The sequence below is a fragment of the Apis florea genome, unplaced genomic scaffold (assembly GCF_048593485.1).
Source record: "Apis florea isolate Af1SG1 unplaced genomic scaffold, ASM4859348v1 contig_3803_pilon, whole genome shotgun sequence".
Lineage (NCBI taxonomy): Eukaryota > Metazoa > Arthropoda > Insecta > Hymenoptera > Apidae > Apis > Apis florea.
This window is the reverse complement of record NW_028256864.1, coordinates 1,059,320-1,075,204: the sequence shown is the minus strand read 5'-3', so window position 1 is coordinate 1,075,204 and position 15,885 is coordinate 1,059,320. Positions and strand designations below refer to the sequence as shown.

The 15,885-nt window shown below is 37.4% G+C and overlaps 1 protein-coding gene across 1 annotated transcript in view; it reads right to left on the bottom strand.

Annotated features, from left to right (window-relative positions):
- Positions 1–15,885, bottom strand: part of ft (cadherin-related tumor suppressor fat) — an 80,032-nt gene that overhangs the window by 24,808 nt on the left and 39,339 nt on the right. The window lies entirely within an intron of this gene.

Genomic DNA, 15,885 nt, shown 5'->3' with positions numbered 1-15,885 from the left:
AGACTTTATATTCAACATAGAAACACGTTTTGACGTATATGCGTTGCGCATACCGTGAGAAGAGAGAATCGCTACCGAAATACCTTTCCTCCTTTCTTTTCTTTTCTTTTCCCCTCCTCTTCGAATCTAAATTTTCGTTTTAACGAAACGAATCATGGAAATGAAATTCCGAGTGACCGATATCTTCGACCGTTTTCGTAATTCTACCCACGAAGGGGCTCGCTTCATAACTGACGCCTGATCTCAGACAGGGCACTGTCGAAGAATACTAAATATGGAAGCGCGTATATAGATGATCTTCGAGCTTATGTAATCCGTGGAATGGTGGAACGCATCGATCTTCTTGGTAATTAGTCGGAGTTCGGCCGTCATTGACAAAGTGCGCGCCATCGATTATTGGCCTAAAATGTTTAGGCCCGCCGCGGAGGGACGTGTTTCGAAATGACGAAACAATAGTCGGTCGCTGTCTCGCAACAGTGTTGAACCGGCCGATTTCAGCGTGACACGCGTATGAATAAATTTGACTTTTTAATTATTTTCCAGTACCGGATCTCGTGGCTGCCTTCTTTAAGTAGCTCGAACACGAATACAATTAATCGTTACGACTCCTGGCCCTGTTCGTTCGTTTGTCATTAAAATTCAAAGGCGCGACGGACATCGACGTCCTCGTTATTGGCAAAGATCGAAAACACCGATATTCCTTGGTCATTCCTATCCTCTCTAACGATGCTCGATGCGAATACGCAGATACACAGAAAACCTTAAATTTATGCTAAATCCCCGAATCGAACGAGCCTAGACCTCCTCGACCGGCAAGCCTCTAGAAAAATCCTCCACGCCGTGTCGTTAATTATCGTTTCCCAGCTATCGACAGCTACTACAGGTTAAAAAAAATAAAATCGAGCCTGTTCCTCGAAATATAACTCGCACGCTCGCTTAAACACGCTTATACGCGTTAAGAAAGATCATCATTTATTTTTCGACAAACTGTCGAACTGATAAACAACTTTATCCGTTTTATCTATTCTTCCGCAGATCTGTCTTGGACCGATTCGAGAAGTCGAACAGCGAAATTTCGCGGAAAGGGATATCGGGTGGACGGTCGCGTCATCGTCACGATCGGGGAACGAGAAGACGGGGACGGCAACAATAAGCAGACAAATCAGTGCGGTCATATAGCTGTCTCGGATAGAATATTCCCTCTTCTTTGCTGGCCGGTCGCGGGAGAAGAGAGGGGCGAGGTATATGGGCGGTAAGAAACGCCCGGAGAGAGCATTCGGAGTGCAAGGAAAGATGGTATCTGCGTCAGCGCGGTCGGGGATCAGCGGATCGGATCGAGTCGCTCAGCGGGGGTTTCTTTGGGTCATGCACGAAGTGAGTCCCATTCTTCTGTTGCCCCCTTCACCCTGCTATGCCCCACGCCCCCTCTCCTTTCTTCTTCTTCTTCTTCTTCTTCTTCGTCTTCTTCTTCTTCCTTGCTTCTTCCACTTCTTCGTCCTCCTCGTTGTCGTCGTCGTCGTCGTCGCCGTGGTAGTCTTCCTTTCTTCTCCGTTTCCTCTGTCTCCCTTCTTTCTCCCTTCACTCTCCCTTTTTCTTCTCTCACACGCTTCTGTCTTTTCTCAGGACTCGTGCGAGTCCCTCTATATGTCCCTCCTTGTTGTTCACCTTCGAGCCAATACCGAACCACGCTCGGGGTCCTCCTTCCTATATATATATATATATATATACCTCCTCTGCCTCGTTGTCCCTTTTATCGAACGGGGTCCTATGGGTTCTCTATGAGGGGTCGAACCACTGACATCGCTCGATTAATAACGTATCTTCGTGGGGGCCCCCATAGACCACGACGACAACGACGAGGACGACGAACGGGCAGGAGGAAAACGATGAGAACGGGGACGAGAAGGTGGACTTTAAAGCCACGGAATTCTGTGTATATCCCCATCGGGGACAATAAGATATATATCTATTAATAATTCTCCCTATGCTATCTCTCTCTCTCTCTCTCTCTCTCTTTCTCTTTCTCCTCTCTCTTTTCGTATGCTTTTTTTGGCTCGCGGTGTCTGACGAGATAGAGATATTTAGTAAATGGAGGTGCATTAGCTCGATCGTTTGCGTTCATTCTACTATTTTTATCGAACAAGATTTGGGTTCTTGTATACACATATATACGACGAATTCCTTAACCGGCTAACTTTTGCCGCGACAGCCACGCCGGCGTATCATTTTCTTTTTTTTTTTTTTTTGGACCTTCTAAAAGCCTTCCAGTCCAGACCGAGAGACAATTGTCCGCAGACATGTGTTCGCAAACACACTGCGTACGTTCTCTATGTACAGGGATAAGTTTTCAAATAGAGGACGAAATACAAAGTCGAGGTAAATTCTATATTTAATAACTACTTTATCATCCGTTGGTATATATAAAAGACGATATCTTCTGCGGATAAATGATGAAGAAAACAAACGTGCAAATGAAACGTACGTAAATTCATTATTTCTTTTCTCTTTGTTTCTCCGAGTATAATAAAATTATACTTGGAGTATTTTTATAATAAAATTTCGAAATGATTTTTACAAACATTCTCAGAACTGTCGTTTGTTTAGTTTAGTTTCTCTAAGAAGATTGTTTCCAATACCGACAAGGTACATATCGACAATTGTTCGATAGTTTTCCATTTCTTTTTCTTTCTACACGCATATTGGCGAACTTTCGGACCAAGGACGTCCCTCGGTGTGGACGAGGCTTTACTCGAACAAATTTCGAAGTAGTAACAGCTTTTACGCCAAAGGATAGAAGTTGAAACCGCAGAAAGAGAAGAACAAGAGTTTAGCCGGAGAGTTTCTCGTATAGAAATACATATGGCGTTCGTGGTTGTTTAGCGAACGATGTCCCTATACGAGTCACACAACCCATGAGACTTCTCCGTTGGGTTAATAACGATTCTTCGAATGGATTCCCATAGGGTACGGGTAAGTTAAAGGGTAGACTGTAATTCCGTCTAGCGGCTGGAGACAATAAGATATATATCTACGGTTCTTACGACTAATAGCTTTGTTTTCTCTCGAGTGGCACGACACCGAACGGTCCATCCGTAAACGGGCTTCACTTCACCGTAGATATGTCTACGTCAAAGCAGCCTTGCCGATGAATACTCGCGCTTACGTTCGGGTTAACTTGTCTTTCGATCATTTATAACTTTTTGTCGCGCCCAATGCAAACGTTTGCGCCCCCTTGTAGGGCACGCGGTACTATGTGAAATATGGTGGAAAAATAATCCGAAAAAAAGAAAGAAAGAAACGGTCTTCTCCTGGTATCTCCTACATAAGACGTAGAATAAACATAAATTAACGAGCGACGTTTCATTAATAATCGGTGGAAGGAAATATGGGAAATATCGCCGAAATTCACTCGAACGAAGAGGAATTCGATTTGTCAAAAGGGAGAATCTTTGAATCTCGATCTTGACCCGTCGTGATCGTTGTTCTTCTCGAAGAAAGGGAAGACGCGTGATACAACAATCGCAGACGAGAAGGGAAAAGGAAAAAAAAAAAAATTTTTCGAATTTGTAATTCGAGATATCAAAAATGAAACGATGATCACCGATACCCCCTCGATCTTGCGCCGTTGATATTTCACGTAGATTTTTGCCCGTAATTTTCCGAGGATGAGATTAAACCGAGGCGAGGCGTGTGTGTTGGGGCGGTCGACGGGGAACCGAGTGTAATAAAATACAACGATCATCGGCGGACAACAACGTAACGCGTATTAATGAGCATTCTTTATGCACGGACGGGTCCAGATCGCGGCAGCTTCTCTTATGTAACCGTCCGCGCAACCAGTTACACACTTGGTCCGCGTTGTAAGTATGTATCTTTATTACGAGTGATATGTTGGTCGGCGTACGCGCGCGGGCACAACCGCGGGCTTTTCGCATACTGCGAGCGAGCATCATGAAAGGAATTCTACGCGAAACCGTGCGTAACTGTATATACATATATATACATATATATATATATATATATAAGATTCAAGATATATCGAGTTACCGTACGATTAACTCGTGAGTGGTGACGTTAAATTCTCCCGCGACACTCTCCTCTCTCTGTGATAAACATACTAATTTATGACCGGACAGGTCAGCGTATAGTAAATGTATTAAATTAGGAAATTCAAGTAGCCCTAACCAGTTGTTCTTTACGCGCAAGATACATCTAATTTTAGGATATGATCTTTTTTCGAGGTGTATTATTTCAACCTGTGTTCTCCGCTAACCGATTATTAAATACGATTCTTTTAATTATTAAGATCCATTAATAACTTTATGATCTGATTGGATTGTAACTTTTCCGCGGTTGGCATTTACGACACGTCGTTATAATTATGCACACGATGAATGAAATTTGTTGAAAGAAAAATTTATTAAAAAAATGCAAAAATTGATAAGAGTTCTTTCTTTTATGCGAATTAAATTCAATTAGTAATATATTTGAACTTGATTTGAATACACAAGATTTGTATATCGCGTGCACACGAAAATAATTCTTTATTGAATTAAAGTGTCTTGTTTTGTTAATTTGAAATCGAAACTGGGATTACACGGACAAATTTTTTTTTCTGTAAAACTAGCGTTAACGTATTAACATTTTAATTGTAATTTTTTTCTTTAATATTTGATATGTAATTGTATCATATTCTTTAATATTTTTTTCTATCTACTATTTTTTCCTTAAGATAAATTTAATTCTTTATATCCAAATTACTTTTAAATTAAATACAAATATATTTATTATGAATTTTTATTATTAATTTAATGTATCAAAGTACAATGACAAATTATTGTAACAGTAGGAATATATAATCCCCATATACAAGAAAAATTAAATATATAATTTGTGTATTTTGTAAAGTGTGAATTAAATTTTATATCAAGGGATTAATAAATGTTCACTAGTAAATGTTAATTTTTCTATGAATTAAAAATTATAATAAATAGGAACAGCTTACGAGGGAATACTGATATTAAGCAAAAAAGTATGAAATAGATAATGAAAAATGTGAAATAGATTTGGTTATAATTCGAAATAAATTAACGTTCATAATTATAAAATAAGATTGTATTGAAAACCAAGAAGAGTTAAAATTGAGAGTTTAATTTTTTTTATAAATCTAATTTTAAAATGATTGCGCGTATATTTACGATGAATGATCATTTTTTTCTCTACGTTCTGTTTTATTAATATCTCATCTGGGTCGATCACTTAAATCACATTTTAAGATTTTGACGCGAAAGATGATGACACACGTGATACGAAAAAAATATATTTCGTCGATTAACACCGGCGAGAACACTTTACGAATAATGAAAATATTATGAAAAAATCGTGGAAATTATAGAACAAAAAAAAAAAAGGATGATCTCTCTTTCCTATGCGCCCTCTCCTGTTTTTTCTCCTCTATTGACGGATGCAATTAAAACCAAAAGGTGAATAAAAGGGGATAGGGGGGGAAAAAGGGAGAAAAGGAAAGTAATATAGAAAAAGAAGAGAGAGAGAAAAAAACGAGGCAGGTATCGAACATCGATGGCCAAAGAGAAGCCATCGAAGTTTCTACTGCGGTCACTAGCTTTCTGCAACAGGCTGGCTCGCTTTACTTTTCTCTACCTCGTCGTTACTCGCCCCTAGGAGAAAGAGACGAGCCTCTTTCGTATCGTCGACTTTCGCCCGATGGGCCAAGAAGACAGGCAAAAGATATTGAATTTATACCGACCCGAGACCTGATGCAAGATGTCGCAGACCGCAGGCTTGCGGGTTAAGTGTCTGTTACAAGAAGAATATTTCACGGAAAATATTTCACGGCCACGAAGGAATTGGTAGTTTGTCTTTTTCCTCCTTCCATTTTTTCTTTTTTTTTTTTTTTTTAATTTAAATCTTTCTTTCGATCGAATCGAAAGAAAATATATCGTTTTGTTCGATTTTCTTTTTTTTTTTTGATTTTATCTCATATCGGCATCTTATGATTATATTACAATCACAGTTTCTAAATAGATTTGTTAAAAAATCGTTTTGACACACAGTTTATTATTGAGAGAATTGTATATTTAACCATATAATTTGAGATACTATGAATGCACCGTTAGATTTAAGCTAGAGCTAAGCTATTTACTTATTGCTCAATGCATCTATTGATACGATCATTGCTGCGAAATGATAGTTTGCGAGGTAAATTAGCAAAATGTAGATTGTTAAGATACCGTTATATGTGTATAATGGTTTCTTCTTTTTCGTTTATCTAATAATCTAATGGTTGTATAGGGTGTTTCATTTTCAATTGGATACATTCAAATAAGAATCTCTCGAAGAATTGAAATTATCTAAAAAAAATATTTTAAGAAAAATTGGCTCAAAAATTGGTTCAATAGGACGATTCTTTTGCTAGTGGATGGATAAAAATAAAATTTTCCTTATTGGTCGATTAATGCATATATTTCAATCGAAAGTGGTGACCAACAAAGTGTGAAAATGTGTGTGTTCGTTTCTAGCTGTCTATCGACGATTGTCTTATTAAAACTAATACCGATCATTGATAATGATGACATCTCCTTTAAATTTTTTTATTTAATTTGATTATCTCTATAATCAATAAATTTTTCGAAGTAAATGAATTAATATTTTTTTTTTTTTTTTATAAAAAATGCTCAGATAAATCGAGTAATGCATTTAAAATTACATGGTTACGTTTAAAAAATGAAGTTGACTTTGAAATCTTCGCCACTGTTCGATTTGTAAAAAAAATTTTTTATAAGATATTTTTATATGTGCTTCTTTGAAGCAAATTTTAAAATATTTTTTTGAGAAGATTAATCTTTCGAGATTAATTTTGTATTAAATGGAACAGCCTGTATATAAATGGTAGGATTAAGAAGTAGTAAGTAAGATGGCGAATATCATTTTTTTTGGATACTATACACACATCAACTTTTTTTGTTATGCCATCTTTGTACAAGATAATTAAAGCATGATGAAAATAGAATGATCAATATTGCTTTAAAATGAATTCGATATTTCAATTTTATTTCGATGTTATGGTGATGTTAATACGCGGGACATCTTTGGAAGATCGATATTCTAGAGCGATGTTTATAATAAAATATTGTTAATACGTAAAAAATAACGATTGAATCTTATTTATCAAATTATAAGCAATTTAGAATTTTTAAGTTTGATTGCAATTTCTTTTTTCGCGTTGGATGAAATAGGAACGTAAGAGTGAAATGATGATGCAAGATAGAATATAGATTAACTCCGTACACGTCTCGCTTCGTTGTAAACTTCAATCACTTATAACTTAATAAATAAATAACTTAATCGATATTTTGCCAATTTTTGTGTTTGCTTTGGTCTCTAGAATTACCACCATCCGAAAGTGGCTCACGAATATATTAACACTCTGCATATCCTCATAACCTAAATGATCATCATAACCATATATAAAGATGGCGGGAATAAGATTAAGTTAACTTACCATAATGATTTTCTTTGTAATTTGTGTATTTTATAATTACATTCCATAATATCATGAAATTATATCAAAATATGAAACTGGATCGTCAGAGTTTAATCACAAAATGTATATTATATACAATGCATATTATAGTTAATAGTTTCTTCTTTAAAAGAGTGAAAAAAATAAACGCTCAAACTGGATGGCATGATTCTTCATCAAATAGAATTGATTTGTTCACGTGTTAACATTGTATTTATTAAAATAAGATAACTATCTTATCCCATTACCATCTAAATAATATGCATTTATTCAGAAGTTAATTCTTAATTTTATACTATAGAATTATACAATTATTTACATATTTTGTATGAAATGATAGGATATTAATTCTCTGTATATAAGATATAATAAGAAAGTTATATTTCTTTTTTTTTACCGATTTCCCTTATACAACAAAGGACAAAGAAGGATATTTTTGAAATCCACATATTTGTTCCAAATATGAAAAGCGTAAATATCCTAATAAGTGAGGTTACTTTCTATTCATTTTATGAAAGAAATACATTTCTAGAATAACAACAACGAAAGAATATTTTCCTCGAAGAAACATACACGACAAATCCGAATTTAGCGATGCTTATTTCTTTCCCACTCTATCTCGATATCTCTCAGGACGGAGATGAAAAAGAGAAACGTCGGTTAGGCAGGTGTTCTTTGTGCGAGATCCGTCAGAGCGTCGTGATGGATCATCCTTTTCAAAATCCTTGGTCGATTCTTATTTTTATTTCGTGTCTTCGCAGAATTCGTTAAAATTATATTACAATACTGCTCAAACGAAGAGTAATGAATATCGTTGCCCCGTAACGATAAATGCGCGTCACGATGATCACGAGACGTTAAAAAGAGTAAAAGAAGCGGGGAAGAGAAAAAAAAAAAAAAAAAAAGAAAGAAAAGAAAAAATCACAAGAAGCAAGGGTGAATAAAAATTTTTCTCTCCAGATCGAGGCGACGAGTAAAAAAATTATCAGATTCCGTTTCTTTGACATTTTGATTCTCGCATTTTATTATTAATACTCAGTATTATCATTGGGATAAATAAAGCGATCGTCTTCTCGATTCGTTCGATGTTAAAGGAGAATGGGCGAGGACAAATTAGGGGATTGTAATTCACGAGAGAGAGCTAATGCTCTTTTCTTTTTTTTTTTTTTTTCACCGAATTCAGACGGATTGGAAGCGAATGGAGGAGAGAAAAGGAGGAATAAATACGTAATATTGCGAAGAAAGTGGGAAAAAGGAAAGAGCGAAGTAGCGATCTCTGTAACCGAGGGAAGAATGAAAGAGAGAAGGATGATGGGAGCGGAGGGGAAGATGAAAGGGGAGGGAGTAACGGCGATGAGAATGGCGAAAAAAAGGTGGCGCAAGGTAAGTGGTGTGACGTGCGTGGAAGTAAAATAACGAGAGAAAAAGAGATAAGGGGAAAAGAGATGACGAGGTGGAGATTGTCTGCCGAAGGAACCTCTAACAACCTATGATCACGTTATTAATTGAAAGAGGACCGCCGATGCTACCGGTTACGCCACCGACATTACGTGCCGTCTTATGGCCATGCGGCACCGGCACGGGCCCATTTTTTAACGAAAACATTTTCGTCGATACATAAAATTCGAACGAACTGCCTGCCACCGACTCTGTAAACCCTCTCTCTCTCTCTCTCTCTCTCTCTCTCTCTCTTTCTCTCTCAGTTGTAAATAACCGAGAGAATCTGTGACAACAATATCACGTTATTCCACTTCTCCTGCTTCGCTTTTAATTAACGCCGGGTGAATTATGAAAAAAGTAATTTTTCAATATTGCGAGGATTTCAATCCCAAGATCGACGATTTTTTGCAACTTGCAACTTTCTTCTTCTTCTTTTTTTTTTTTCTTTTCCTTTTTCTAAAGAACTGCGGAACTGGCCGATTTATTTTAATCGTTGCGACCGCACGGAGACAGCGTCGGAAACCGCACGATTCCGCGCGATTTGCCTCTTAATCCGCCGCCTGAATGGCGGCAACTCGTTCGAATTGGCTTAATTTCCTCGATTTCGTGGCCGTCGCCCGATGTGTCAGCCCAGATGATCGACATAGGGATCGCTCGATGCGCCGCCGATGGAATAAAGCGACGATAAATCGCGAGGAGGAGGAGGAGGAGGAGGAGGAGGAAAGGAGGTGGAGGGGAGAGGGAGGGGGAGGGGGAGGTTGCGAGAAGCGCACGGGTTCTTTGGCCGGGTGGGCTCCTCGATATCGCTCGTCCGTGCTTCCACGGAGAGAAAGTCGCGTCAATTATACGGGGACGTGGCTTATGGCCACGTTGGTACGTGTCTCTCTTTTCGTAGTTTGTCGCGTATACAGGCGTATATATGACACATTCATGCGAAAGAGAAAGAGAGCCGTTCCTTGCACAAAGGGTTGCAAAGCCTCTTTCTTTTCCTTTTTTTCCCCACTTTTTCTTTTTCTTTATTTCAAATTCCCCCCCTCCTTCCCTTCATTAGTCATTTCTCTCTCTCTCTCCCCCCTCCCCTCCCTCTTCCTCCCGCATACCGCCTCCCTCCCTCAAGATCCCTTTATCATTCCACCTTTCTTTCTTCTTCTGGTTCCTCTCTTCTCGTTCTGTCGCACACGCTCTGTTGCGGGCACGCTCGCGCGCGGGGATCTCTCCTTGTCGCTAAAGGAGTGTGAGAGAGATTCGAGGAGAAAGAGGAGGGACAGGGCGAGGGGGAGGGAGGCGATGGAAGAGAGTAAAAAGAACGCGCCGGTCGAACAACTCTTGCACGACAGTCACGAGTGTAGTAGGTACGTATGCGTATATGAACGTGCAGGCGCGTAGAACACGTTCCTCTCCCCCAGAGGGGAAAGGATAGTAGTTATCGGAAAAATGCCCGGTATGCGAGCTGTCACTTTTTCGTTAGCGGCCGTATCTTTTTTCGAGCTCCCTCCGTTTTTGGAGCACACGCACCGGCCATCGCCTCCTCGCCTCCCCGCCCGAGGACGTAGGAATACGTAGCCCCCTTATCGGCTCGTTGCGTTACATTTCGTGTTCGGAACATTTTCGCATAAGGTAAGGTAAAATCGTAAAGTTCGCGATTGGTTTCGGTGTTTGTGTAGGGGGCATGCGTCGTTTCGAATCGAGGCGTTCCTCCCGCCTCTTGAATTTTCAAAGGGAAAGAGAGAGCGTGAAACTTTGAAACACGATCCGCGACTGTATTGTTCTCGTCGTCTAATAAGTCTCGCCGCGAGACGATCGTCGACGTCGTCGTCGTCGTTGTCGTCTTGCTCGATGCCGAGCGGTTTCGCGGCTACGCCCTTGTAATACCTACGATACGTATATATATATGTATGTATATATATGTATATATATATACATATATATACATATATATCGGCCGCTACGTTTCTCGCATTCGGCCGGAGGCTGTGGGCTGCGCGATAATGCACCGACATGCACATTCCTCGATTTTCTGCGTCTCCAATAACGTGGGTAGCCAGCCTTATATTTGCGCCCGCGACCCGCCGCCACGTGTCCCGCCACGACCCTCCCTGCCGCGAGCTTTACTCGCGCTCGGCCTATACCCGATATCCATTCCCTCGCGATTTATAGTTTATCCAATTTTTCCACTTTCTTACCGTTCGTTTCGTTTCATAGATCTTTCCACACGCGCGCGCTTTATCTTTCTCCGGATCGAGAATATCGGGACAATAATTCCGATCGTTCGTTCTTCGAACTGCGTTACCGACGACCGCTAACGCGATCGAGCCTCCTTTCGTTCGCATTTGGCAAATCGCCGATTACGCGATACGATTTGATCGGGATCGAATCGTACTCTTGCACACGCCTGTTGTATCGTTATCGAAACGGCGTTATTATAGTCATTCCGTATCTCGCAAGCAAACCTTGACCATAAACAACCAACGAATTCACGACACGTATATATAATGTATTCATGGGCCACGAGTTAAAAAAGTTCACGCTCGATTCGATATGCGTATTAACGGGCATAAATTGTTCTAAAAGGTTAATTGAAATTCCGGGAAATACGGTGGATAATTCGGCACGCGGGGTATCGTATATAAGATATCGCGCATATTATATCGCCGCCCGTTCCATTTCGATTGCGCAATGTTCGTGCGCCTATATAACCACTTCTCTCAAGCTCGATCTCTCTCTCTCTATTTCTCTCTCTCTCTCTCTCTCTCTTTACGTCAATCGGCACGCATGATAATCCCGGAATTTCTTTCTCTTTATATTCTCGCGCTATATTTAGAATAGCGATACACTAGAATAGAACACACAGGATTTTCACCTTCTGTTTCATTACTCGTATCTTGGATTTAAAGATATTAAGCTTGTAGGATCGAATCACGAGTTTTCACGAGTAGATGAGGCATGAAGCGAGGAATAACGAGGATCGAGGATTTTCGAAATTATACACGCTTTGGTAAGATTGTTATTGAATTCACGGGTTCACGATTCCGAACTTTTTTCTCTTTCTCTCTCTCTCTCTCTCTCTCTCTCTCTCTCTCTCTCTGTTTCTCTTTCGGCGCGTGTTCCAGAGATTAATGCCTGCTATCGGTTACCAACAATTTGGGGGAAGAAATCCGCCAACTTTCTCAAGATGATGCAACGCGAAATCGTTGTCGCGTTGTCTATCATTACGTTTTCATAAGTACCACCATTTCCATGCCATACTTGGTTAACCGAATAATTAGGTATATACCTCGCTTACCGCGATTACGAGTTCGATCTCGTTAATACACATAGTGTCTATAGTATTATGGGGGAAATTTCCTTCGAAATTTCTTTCGACAATGTTACAAAGTGCGCTTTAAATCATGTTTAAAGTACAACAACGTTTCGATAGAATCGATAGAAAAAAAAAAGGAAAAAAAGAATTCAAAGTATGGATATATAATTTATAAACTCTTGTATCGTAAAATGTTAGCAAATTTTAATATTATATCACTGCTATAGATGAATTTATTATTTTGTTGTTCAAAGTGAAACTAAAAGAAATAAATTTTAGTACATGATTTCAAACATTGATGGAATATTCTTAATTTAACTTTTATTAATTAAATTTAATATTGCATATATTTTTTTTAAAACTGGTAAATGCATTAAAGTTTATAGTCAAAAAGTACTTAATTTCAAATAGGAAGTATGCAGGAAATAGATGAAATTGTTATTAACATTCCTACATCCTCATTCGTGTGTTTCATGAAGCGATAAAATATTTATATATTTTAAGTACTCGTCTTAAGTACTAGTCTTAAGCAGTACGTAAGTTAGTCGATAAGTAAGTTATATATAAAAATATATGTAAGTCTCTATATATAAAAAAAAGCGAATAAAAAATATACTTTTTATTATTAACGTAAATTTACATTCGAATATTATTTCTCGATATGCATGTCCCTACAAGTACTTATCATACTTAACGAGAAATTAATTTACGAATTGTGTTGTAAAGGGTACGCGATTTTTTTGATCGCTTTAAGACCGCACGGTAATACTTATCGGTAATAATCTCATGGTCATTCTCGAATGGTATTTTACACCATTTAACGATTATTTGACGACTTGGAGCGATTTTTTCCATGTATTTGTAAGAGAAAATACCGGGGTTGGGTATTAACTCATTGAAAAAGTAACTAATTAAAAATGTCGAATAAAATTACTTTAAATAATTACTTATTAAAATAACATTTATTCGTACTTATTCTACAATCGTTTTGAATAATAAATTATCGAAGTCAACGATGATTTTTTGATTCTTCCGATTTTTGTGCCTAACAACAAACGAATATAAAATATTGTAACTCGTGTTATTATTTAAAAAGAAAGCGTTAATATCCGATGGGAAAAGTGAAAAGTTGCTCAACAGTGTAAGCTATTGGACACTTCAGCTGTATCAATTTAATGAGAATTGCTAAATAATCTTTTGCCCATAAAAATCGGATAACAGCAATTTTGAACTTGAATACATTTGTTATATAACATAATTCATGTTTATTACATTACGAAGTATACGATTGACTAACGCAATCTTCAAACTTATTATTCATCAACACCGCTTCCATAACCATATATGTATATAGCTAGTAAAGATATATCTCTTTGAAAACAAAAGTTAGAAAGGGTTATAATCTATCTATTGATTGACTTGTATTATTATTAATATTTATTATATTATTAATTTAAATATCTTTTCCAATTATGGTTTTATGATGATTTCTTCTAGATATCTTTAATTTTATTGTTAATTTTATTGTCAGAACAATAGATAAGAGCGTTAAACATATACACGTTATGTTGAAAAATTACGAATATATTTCTTTTCCTGATGAACATCCGTCAAACTATGAAACGAAAGATGTGATAAGAGCCGATTCGCTTATACGAGCAGAGACTTTTCCAAAATTTCTCATAATCGATCTTCATTATTATCATCGTTATTATCTATTGAGAGCAAAAAAAAAAAAAAGAGTTGACGAGGAAGAAAAGTTTGTCCTTACGACTCAATTGTTGATTAAAATTTCGCGATTAAAACAAGCGTAAGAAAAATTCGAGGAAATCATAGCGAAAGAAGCTAATAAAAAGATTTAAAATATTATCGAGATATATAGATGATTAACGTGGTGAATAATTAAATTCCAAAATTTATATTATGGCTTTACATATTGAATTAGAGGATATATTATTTAACACTGTGATTGAAACAAAATATCAAATATTCAACTGATATATAATATGTATATTATATGTATTATTTAAAATATGTGTCAAATTATGAAATATATTTATAAATATAGCACAATAAATATAGTAATTTTATTATATATATTTATTTATCATAAAATTTACGTTATAATATTATATGAAAATATAATTTTGTCATCTATTTCTATATTCTTTCTATACACTTTATATATATACATATAATAGATATAATGTTATTCATCAATTAAAAAAAATATTTTTTTTATTGAAAGTCTATCGTTCGAGATAAGTTGAATTTGAATTTATTATTATTATTATTATTATTATTATTTAATTTAAATCTTAAGATCTCTCAATAATTATAATTGTCGAAGTTATTTTACCCAAATACTATTTGCTATTTACTATTTACATTATTTTTTTTATTATTTTCCAGTTATTGTCAATATCAAAAATCATACTATATCAATAATTTATTTTTAAATTATGCAAATGCCAATATTGAAAAACGATAAAATGACACACAAGTGTATAATGATAATATAATTTTTACTCGCCATCACGTCTAAAAGTTAGAATAAAACTGACAAACTTTTAAACAATAACAATTTTGAACAATAACAAAATAATAATCGTAGAATTATTACTGCGAACAGATTTTATCGACACGGATTGAACAACAAAGATTCCAATCGTAGAACAGAGACGATATACGAGATTCTCTATTTCCCCCCCCCCCCCCCAAATTGTTTCAAATTTCTCGAATATCGCGATTATTTGTCACGATTCCCATAAAAAGGGAATCCGTAATTTCACCACACGGTTCACCAAATGCACGCTGAACGAAAAGGAGGACGTTGGCGAGTCGGGGAGGAAGGGGGGAGGGAGGAAAGAGAGGGATGGAAGAAGAGACAAAAGAGAAGACGAGCCCGTAGTGTGCGTGGTCGAGGGCCGGCAGACGAGGACGCCGAGAGGAGAAGGAGCGGAGAAGGCAGAGGACAAGGATGTAAATCATAATATGTAAATCCGTGTGATTTCGTTTGACTCCGGCTGGCTCGAATGACCGGCGCTCCGAACTGATGGCCACTTGGCGAGGAACTCGAAAAGGCATTTCAAGACTCGCGCCTCTTTCGGTTCGTTGCATCCTCCTTCTTTTATCAACCGGCATCTTTTCTCTCTCCTTCCTTCCTTCCTTCCTTCCTTCCTTCCTTCGGTGTCTGCGCGCCTTTCGTCGATTTTCTTTCCTCCCCGTTGCTGTCGTGCTCGTCGTGGAGAGACGTCGCCCGTTGAAGGTTCTCGCGAAACCTCGAAAAACGTGTCGAGGAAACCGTGAAGCGTCGTAAATAATCGCGTTTGGGTTTCTTCGCGGTCTCCCTTTCCTCTTCATCTTCCTCGCGTACCGTGTCCAGTCCCGAGAGGACAATAAGTGTGCATATATGTATATACGTTCGAAGATTTTTGTCCCTAAGGTGTGAACCGTCCGAACTGATAATTATCACAACGACGATCATTTCTTCTTCTTTCTCATAATTTAAAAAAAATATCCTGAAATCTTCTTAAGATTAAATTTATTATCGATTTATAATAAAAATTATTATCCCGCAGCTGATTACTTAAAGATAAAA